Here is an 8435-nt window from a genome sequence, read left to right as displayed (position 1 = left end):
TCGGCACTCTTATGGTACGTGGTGTCAATTATGTGGAGGCAATCATAAAGAATTAGAATGTTATTTTCTAAATTATAAGCCCCACTACATAGACCCATCGTTTGCCTGTATCCTTAAGAGGGGAGAAAGTAAAAATAATCCTTATCTCTCCCTCGAAGGCGCCCAACCAGATATTCTAGGAGAAATGCTTCTTGATGAACTATTTCAACTAGAAGATCTAGTTCTTAATTGGTTAAAAGAACTTAAGATGGATTTCCTTGATTCATCTCAAGACGATTACCAAGAAGAAGTGTTGGGGTCGCATTCAGACAACCTCGCTGCTCCCGATAATACCTTAAACTCTAGCGAAGACTTGAACGATAGTCGTCCCTGTGCCGATTGTGCCGTGAAGGACTCCCCATCGACTTCGTTCGGTGCATACATAGACCTGAGCGATTCGGCATACACCTTCTTTAACGAGAGCCCGGGAAAGGGTTGGACTTGTCCACCTACATTTAGCATAGGAATCACCCTCACCGACAACCTCTTGCGTTCTCATCTTAACCTAGATCAATTGAGGTATCCTAGGCACTTTGAGGTTGTTCCATCCAGTAAGGAACCGCCCGATCCAGCTTAGTTCCTTGAAAATAGACAAACTTCATAATCAGCCTTTCGACACGGGGCCGTGCCTAGCCAACACGCCCCCGTGTCCACCAAAAGATTCCTTTCTGACCTTACGTCAGAATACGGACAAACTGTGTCAGGATCTTGCCTGCACATGGGGCCGTGTCCAGCCGACACGGGGCCGTGTCCAGCATGCTGTCGTTTTCTATAAATGCAGCCAAGAATCCTGCACATTTGGACCATCCAGGGACAGAGATTTGAAGGGATCTTCTCTCCTACCATCCTAGGTATGTTCTAAAAGAAGGTTCCAACAACCATCTTGTCCTTTCCTCTTTTATCCATTTCCTCTTCTTCATCTTTCTCCAAAAACCTCCATTAAAGTTTGAGATTTCAAGCTTTATGGCAAGGATTATTGAGTTTTGTTCAAGGAATCTTGTTAAAAATAAGTTGTATAACATTGTTTTAAGTTACTTTTGTTCAAAAAGGTTTCACAAGTTAGAAAAATAACTTAAAACTTCAAGATTCCTTGTTTCAAAATTCTGCAGAAAGGTGAACACGGGGCCGTGCTCATTGAGCACGGGGCCGTGTCCAAAATACTGTTTCATTAAAATAAGCTGTTTTCGGTTTATTTTCGTAGAATGTCAAGTGAAAACAGTGAAACATCATCAGTGCATTCAAGAAACAGTAGAAGTGGAAGAAGGCCTTCCATTGAAGCCACCCTTGTACACTACGTCATGGCGCTACGGGAAGCTCTCGATGAAATGACTTCAGTAGAGGAGGTCCTAATAGACCGTATAAACTATCTTACGGTGGGGCTAGAAAATAGTTTTCAAGAGATTAACCTCTTGCACCAGAGGTTAAATATTCTTGTAACACCTCCTATGGAACCCGTCCTCCCTCAAGAGGATTGGAACCTAGCACTTGGAGTCAACAACCCTACCGGATGGGGCGACATTCCAACGGAGCCTCCTCTTGAAAATCTGCAAGAAGTCCCGGTGGAAGTTGCACCTCCTCAAACCGATGCCAACGAGCCCTCCTTTCTCCTCCCGAGGGAGATAGAGGAGTGGCTCGCCGACATATGAGGAGTCCATACCCGGTGGAAGGAGTTCTATGAAGCCGCATCCAACCGAGACTACTATCTTCTCGGAAATTTTGCTAATTAGAATAACTTGTAGGCTAGAACTCCTTGGTTTAAGCTTCTTGTGCTTACTTATCTAACTTAATAATATTCTAGGACTATGTAACTCTCTCTATGACGGTTTTTAATGAAATGATGGTTTTAAGGATTGGATGATGTTGTAATAAATAAAACACACTCGTGATGGTGAAGGATAACAAGGGAAACGAGAAACATAGCCCCATGCACAAAAACAGGGCCATCCGACATCATTACAGTAAGCTCAGCATGGGCCGTGTCCGCCCAGCACGGCCCCGTGCTGCACATCCTGCAGAAAATTGCCCAGTTTAGGTAACTGGACACGGGCCGTGTTCACTGAACACGCCCCCGTGTCCAGGCTTCTGTTTCTTTTCTTTAATTTTTGTCACTGGCACTTGAACACGGGGCCGTGCCCGGTCCCCACGGGGCACTGTCCAGGATGCCAGTAACATAAAATTTTGCTATTAAACACCATTTTACACATTCAATCAACCTAAAAACTTATTTTTGGGGACACATTGAGGACAATGTGTAATTTAAGTGTAGGGGGGATGCTAAAACCTTGAATTTTGCAAGTCCTAATAACAAGCCTTACACAAAACTCTATTGGAACCGCTAATCACCCCAAATTTTTTCAAAAATTTTCATTTTTTTACTTGTCTAAGTTTAAGTTGGGAATTCAAGTTCTAACAAGGTTATATTTTTAGAAGTTTACAACCGATAGCGTCGTGATAAAAAGAACCAACATAAGAAAATTACAAAAAGGCATGACAAACTTAGTTAAAATTTGATTATATATACTTGATCACATAAAAACCCCTTTCCACAAAAGTGAGTTTTGAGCCTTTAACGAGCATACAAATATATATCTTTACACTAAATGCTCATTTTTCGTTTCTTGTGTGAATAGCCGCTTGGTTCGTACGACTCTAGAACTTGCCACAACAATACATTCCCGGTCCTTACCAACTTAAACATGAGTAAGTAAATGATGGAGGCATTAGGACTAACCCTTTTTCTTTCTACACCATTATTTTTCATTTTTTTACCACATCCCCAAAATCCCCCTAGTTAACCCCTTTGAGCCTAAACCTTTTCATTTCTTAACCCAAAACCATCACCCTTTTTACCCACCTAAACCTTTTTATTTTTTTTACCCTTTATTTTAGTAACAACGTTCGGTTTTCTAATGATTCTTCGTTAAATATATATATATATATATATATATATATATATAGGGTGAGGTTCTAGAGTGAACATTAGTGTATTTGCGAACTGAGTGAACAAATCCTGACCATTGATCTACACACGTGTATGGCCAGGATCTCATCATCAAATCATAAAATACACTAGTGTATTTCAACATTAAATCCTGACCATTGATCTACACACGTGTATGGCCGGGATTAGTTCACTCAGTTCGCAAGTTACACTAGTGTTCACTCTTGAACCTAATCCTATATATATATATATATATAGTGGAGAGTTCAAATGAGAAGATTTTTTTTATAAGAAGAAAAAAGAAGAAGTTTCAACCAATAAGAATGCTTCATTTTACTTCATTTAATATTTGCATTTAATTTTAATATAAGGGTATATTGGTAAACTTACATAAATCATTAATTTGTATTCTTCCTATTTAATAACTTCCTAAATTAAATTTGTAACTCTTTTTTAAAATATATACTTTTTCCAAATTAAAAAAACAACTTAATTTAAAGTGTAGAATAAATTACTAGTTGTGTATGATAAATTACGAGTTGTGTAGGATATATTTCGAGGTGTGTAGGATAAATTTCGATTGTGTAGGATAAAATTCTATAATGTGTAGGGTATATGTACGAAAATTTTGATATGTGTAGGTTTTGTAGATTATATGTAGGATAATTAATGATTAGTTGACTAATTAATTAAAGAGAGAAAAATTAAGGATGTGAGTTATAAATGAAATAGTATTTTACTTATTTGCCATTTCTTCTTTTTCTTCTCACATTAAATTTCTTCTCAAATGAACCTTCCTCTATATATATATATATATATATATATATATATATATATAGGGTGGAGTTATTGTAAAAAAGACCAAAAGTGTGAGAAAGGTAAGAAAGAATCTCAACCATTAGATATAAATTAATTGAAAAGGGTAAGATTGTAAATGCGTTAACAAATTCAAATATGGTAATCCTTGATTTAAGGATTTGGAGAGAGAAAATCCTTGATTTAAGGAATATAAACCGTCCATAACATTATTCATTTTAATTTTTTTTGCATCATTCACAGAATCAGAGCCATATTCATGACATGGTGTTTTAAAAAATTCATAGTTCAATTCATGGTGTTTTTACGAAAATAATATAACACCATTCAGGAAACAAAAATATAACACCATTCAGTACACAAAATAACACCATTCAGTACAAGATATAACACCATTCAGTAAACAAAAAATAACACCATTCAGAAACAAAATAACACCATTCAGAAACAAAAAAAAAAAAAAAACCATCCAACAAACAAAAAATAACATCATTCAGTAAACAAAAATAACACCATTTAGCACACATATAACACCATTCAATAAATATATAACACCATTCAATAATTATATAACACCATTCAATAACTATATAACACTATAAACAAGATATAACACTACAAATGACTTATAACACTATAAATGACAATAAAACACTATGAATGGTATATAACACCATATTACCATTTTCTAACTCTGTATAACACTACAACCCATCGTTCCAGTGCCGGCGAAGACGTCGATGATTCAGAGCGGCAGAGAGGTCGATGATTCAGATCGGCGGAGATGTTCAATCGGCGGAGATCGGCAGAGATGTCAGATCGGCGGAGGAAAATCGATGGAGATCAGAACAGCGGAGATGAGATCGGCGGAGATGTCAACCGGCGGAGGAAGGCGGAGATGTTCAATCGTCGGAGTGTTAGGGTTTTAATTGAAGCAACAGATGGTGATTTGATGATGTTGTTCGTAAAATTCTGAAAGAAGAAAGAGGATCGAAATTGTAGGATTATGATTTGCAGTTTCCTAAATTCTAGTGGATATAAAAGACTATATTACCCCTACAATTTACAAATTAGTCCAAGAAATAAAAACACATTTTACAATTTGGTCCCTATTATCTCAACCATTAGATCAAAGATCTAATGGCTGAGATTCTTTCTTACCTTTCTCACACTTTAGGACTTTTTTACAGGATCCTCTACCTATATATATATATATATATATATATATATATATATATTGATGAAACCAAACAAACAAACAAGTTCATCAAAAATAACTTTGTCTGAAACAAGTGGTTCATCAAAATAAAATAAAAATGTGAAAAAAAATAAAAAGTCTTTCAAAAACCGACGTTTGTTACGCCTTTCGCCCTTTTTACTAACCACTAACCCAACCACCCACCTTTAACCCAAGCCTAACCCTTCACCAAAAAAAGTCCTCTTGATATTTACAAAGGTATATAGTTAAAAAGGAGGAGGATTGATTGCTTGGCAAGCCTATGGTAGGAGTAAGTTCCATACCGCTCTCGAGTGATTCACTAAAAATACACCTTCGGCCGAGTGTTGAGTGATTCCCCCGTGAGGAATGTGAACTTGTATATAAATGGAATTTTAAAAAGGTATGTTATGCCCTAATAAATAATTTATCTTATGAAACGTTTTTAATAAATCATGACGAATAGGATTGTAAATAAATAAAAATAAAACCTAAATAATCTTGGAATTCCTGACACTCTATGACAAGCCCAAAAACCTTCTCTTCTACCCATTCCATTTGGGAGTGAAGCCACATTATAAAGAGTTTTGCTTGAGGACAAGCAAAGATTCAAGTGTGGGGGTATTTGATGTGCACAAAATGCAACATATAAATTACATCAATTACGACTTAAAACTAACCCTTTTTTAGTACTAATGTTGGAAAAAGTGTGCTTTTATCTTCCTTTTGTGTTTTCAGGATTAAATGAGCTCAAAATAACAAAAGAAGCAAAAAGACAGCAAAATCTAACATAAATACAAGAAAAGGAACAAAAGTGACAAGCCCGACCCCCCGATAGCATCTTCCCAAGCAAAACAAAGAAGACAGAAGCTTGAACACGCCTCGTGCTCAGCGAGCACGGGGCCGTGCCCAAGAAGCAGCAGAAAAGACAAACCTATAGAAGCTTCTACTGCCCACCACGGGGTCGTGCCCAGCGGACACGGGGGCGTGGTCAAGTTGCTGCAGGCGCATTAATTGTAATTGCGAATTACAATTAATGAAGAGATAGAATGTCAGATGGACACGGGGCCGTGCCCGAGCTTCTGTTCAGCCTATAAATAGGAGTGTTTGGAGCTCTTGCAACTCATTCCTTGGCACACCACCTCTCTCACACTTCACCCACCACCAACCACCATCACAACACCATCATCCACCACCATCATCCATTGTCCATCATAGAGTGTGTGAGTCATCTCGGGATCCAAGTTTAATCGTAAGAGTTCTTGACAATCAAAGGCCATGTTTGCCTAAGTCTCTTTCATCACTTGGTGAAGACAAGTGTGTAGTGTAATACTTTTTTTTAATCTTTTGCACTTTTTAATTGGTTTTGTATTAATGACTTTAATTACTAGTTTCTTATGTTGAAGGTGATTCTTCCTTATCGTTTGTCCGTGGTGTCTTGGCATTATTTTACTGTCTATATAAAATAAAAGATTTTCACCATTCATATCTCCACTGTCTATATGGAGGTATGTTGGCTACCTGGTCGGGGGTTAAGGGAACGGTTTGGTAAGAGTCTTGCCATTGTTCAGTGTATAGATCCTGCAAAGGACCTGGGTCAAATTTAGTAGGACCTCCTTCAATACCCAAAGGTATTGGATGGCGGGGGTCCAAACTCTTTGATCCCCTGATAAGTTAAACTACTATTAAAACTTTAACCCAACTATTTAGGACTGTATCCCTGCTGACTCAGACTACTTAGCTGAGGGTAACGTCGCCTTCAAAAGAGGGGCCTACCACATTATGCATTAATAACTTAATTAATTATCTTTCAATAATCCGACCCTTTAGGATTGTATCCTTGCTGACTCAAACTACTGGGTTGAGGGTAACGTCGCCTTCAAAAGAGGGGCCTACTACAATAACTAAGATAATCTCTTAAACAAGTGCAAAAGTGCAAAAATAATCAAAGGTTACACTACACACGAGTCGGATCCAAGTGATTCATCTTGTCTATCTGTTTTTATTTTTATTTTACTTTTTAGCATTTTAGTTAGTTTTATTTTCTTAGTTTAAAACCTTTTTCTAACATTTTGATTTGATTAGACGTTGAGGATAAACCGGTACTAAAAGCTCTTGTGTCCTTGGACGACCTCGGTATCTTACCAACACTATACTACGTCCACGATAGGTGCACTTTGATGTGTGCAAGTGTGTATATATTTTAGATGTATATTTAAGCCCCTTTTACACTTTTAGCCAAGTTTTAAATTTATAAAACACGATATTTACTAACACTAAACACACATATGGGCAAGTGCACCCATCGTGGACGTAGTATAGTGTTGGTAAGATACCGAGGTCGTCCAAGGACACAAGAGCTTTTAGTACCGGTTTATCCTCGACGTCTAACCAAATCAAAATGTTAGAAAAGATTTTTAAACTAAGAAAATAAAAACTAACTAAATGCTGAAAAATAAAAATAAAAGTAAAAACAGAGAGACAAGATGAATCACTTGGATCCGACTCGTGTATTAGTATAACCTCTGATTATTTTCGCACTTGTGCACTTATTTAAGAGATTATCTTAGTTATTGTAGTAGGCCCCTCTTTTGAAGGCGACGTTACCCTCAACCTAGTAGTTTGAGTCAGCAAGGATACAATCCTAAAGGGTCGGATTATTGAAAGATAATGAATTAAGTTATTAATGCAAATTATGGTAGGCCCCTCTTTTGGAGGTGACGTTACCCTCGACTAAGTAGTCTGAGTCAGCAGGGATACAGTCCTAAATAGCCGGGTTATAGTATTAATAGTAGTTAACTTATGAGGGGATCAAAGAGTTTGGATCCCCGCCATCCAATACCTATGGGTATTGAAGGAGATCCTAATAAATTTGACCCAGGTCCCTTGCAGGACCTCTAAACGCTGAACAAGGGCAAGACCCTTACCAAACCATTCCCTTAACCCCCGAACAGGTAGCCAACATACCTCCATATAGACCGTGGAGATATGAATGATGAAAATCTTTTATTTTATATAGACAGTAAAATAATGCCAAGACACCACGGACAAACGATAAGGAAAGATCACCTTCAACATAAGCAACTAGTTATTAAAGTCATTAATACAAAACCAAATAAAAAGTGCAAAAGATTGAAAATGAAAAGTATTATACTAAACACTTGTCTTCACCAAGTGATGTAAGAGACTTAGGCAAACATGGCCTTGATTGTCAAGAACTCTTACGATCAATCTTGGATCCTGAGACGACTCACACACTCTATGATGGACAATGGATGATGGTGGTGGATGATGGTGTTGTGATGGTGGTTTGTGGTGGATGAAGTGTGAGAGAGGTGGTGTGCCAAGGGATGAGTTGCAATGAAACCAAGCACTCCTATTTATAGGCTGAACAGAAGGCTGGGCACGGCCCCGTGTCCGCTG

This window comes from Helianthus annuus, chromosome 11 (genome assembly GCF_002127325.2).
Source record: "Helianthus annuus cultivar XRQ/B chromosome 11, HanXRQr2.0-SUNRISE, whole genome shotgun sequence".
NCBI lineage: Eukaryota > Viridiplantae > Streptophyta > Magnoliopsida > Asterales > Asteraceae > Helianthus > Helianthus annuus.
The sequence above is the reverse complement of the archived record's forward strand: the minus strand, read 5'-3'. Positions refer to the sequence as shown.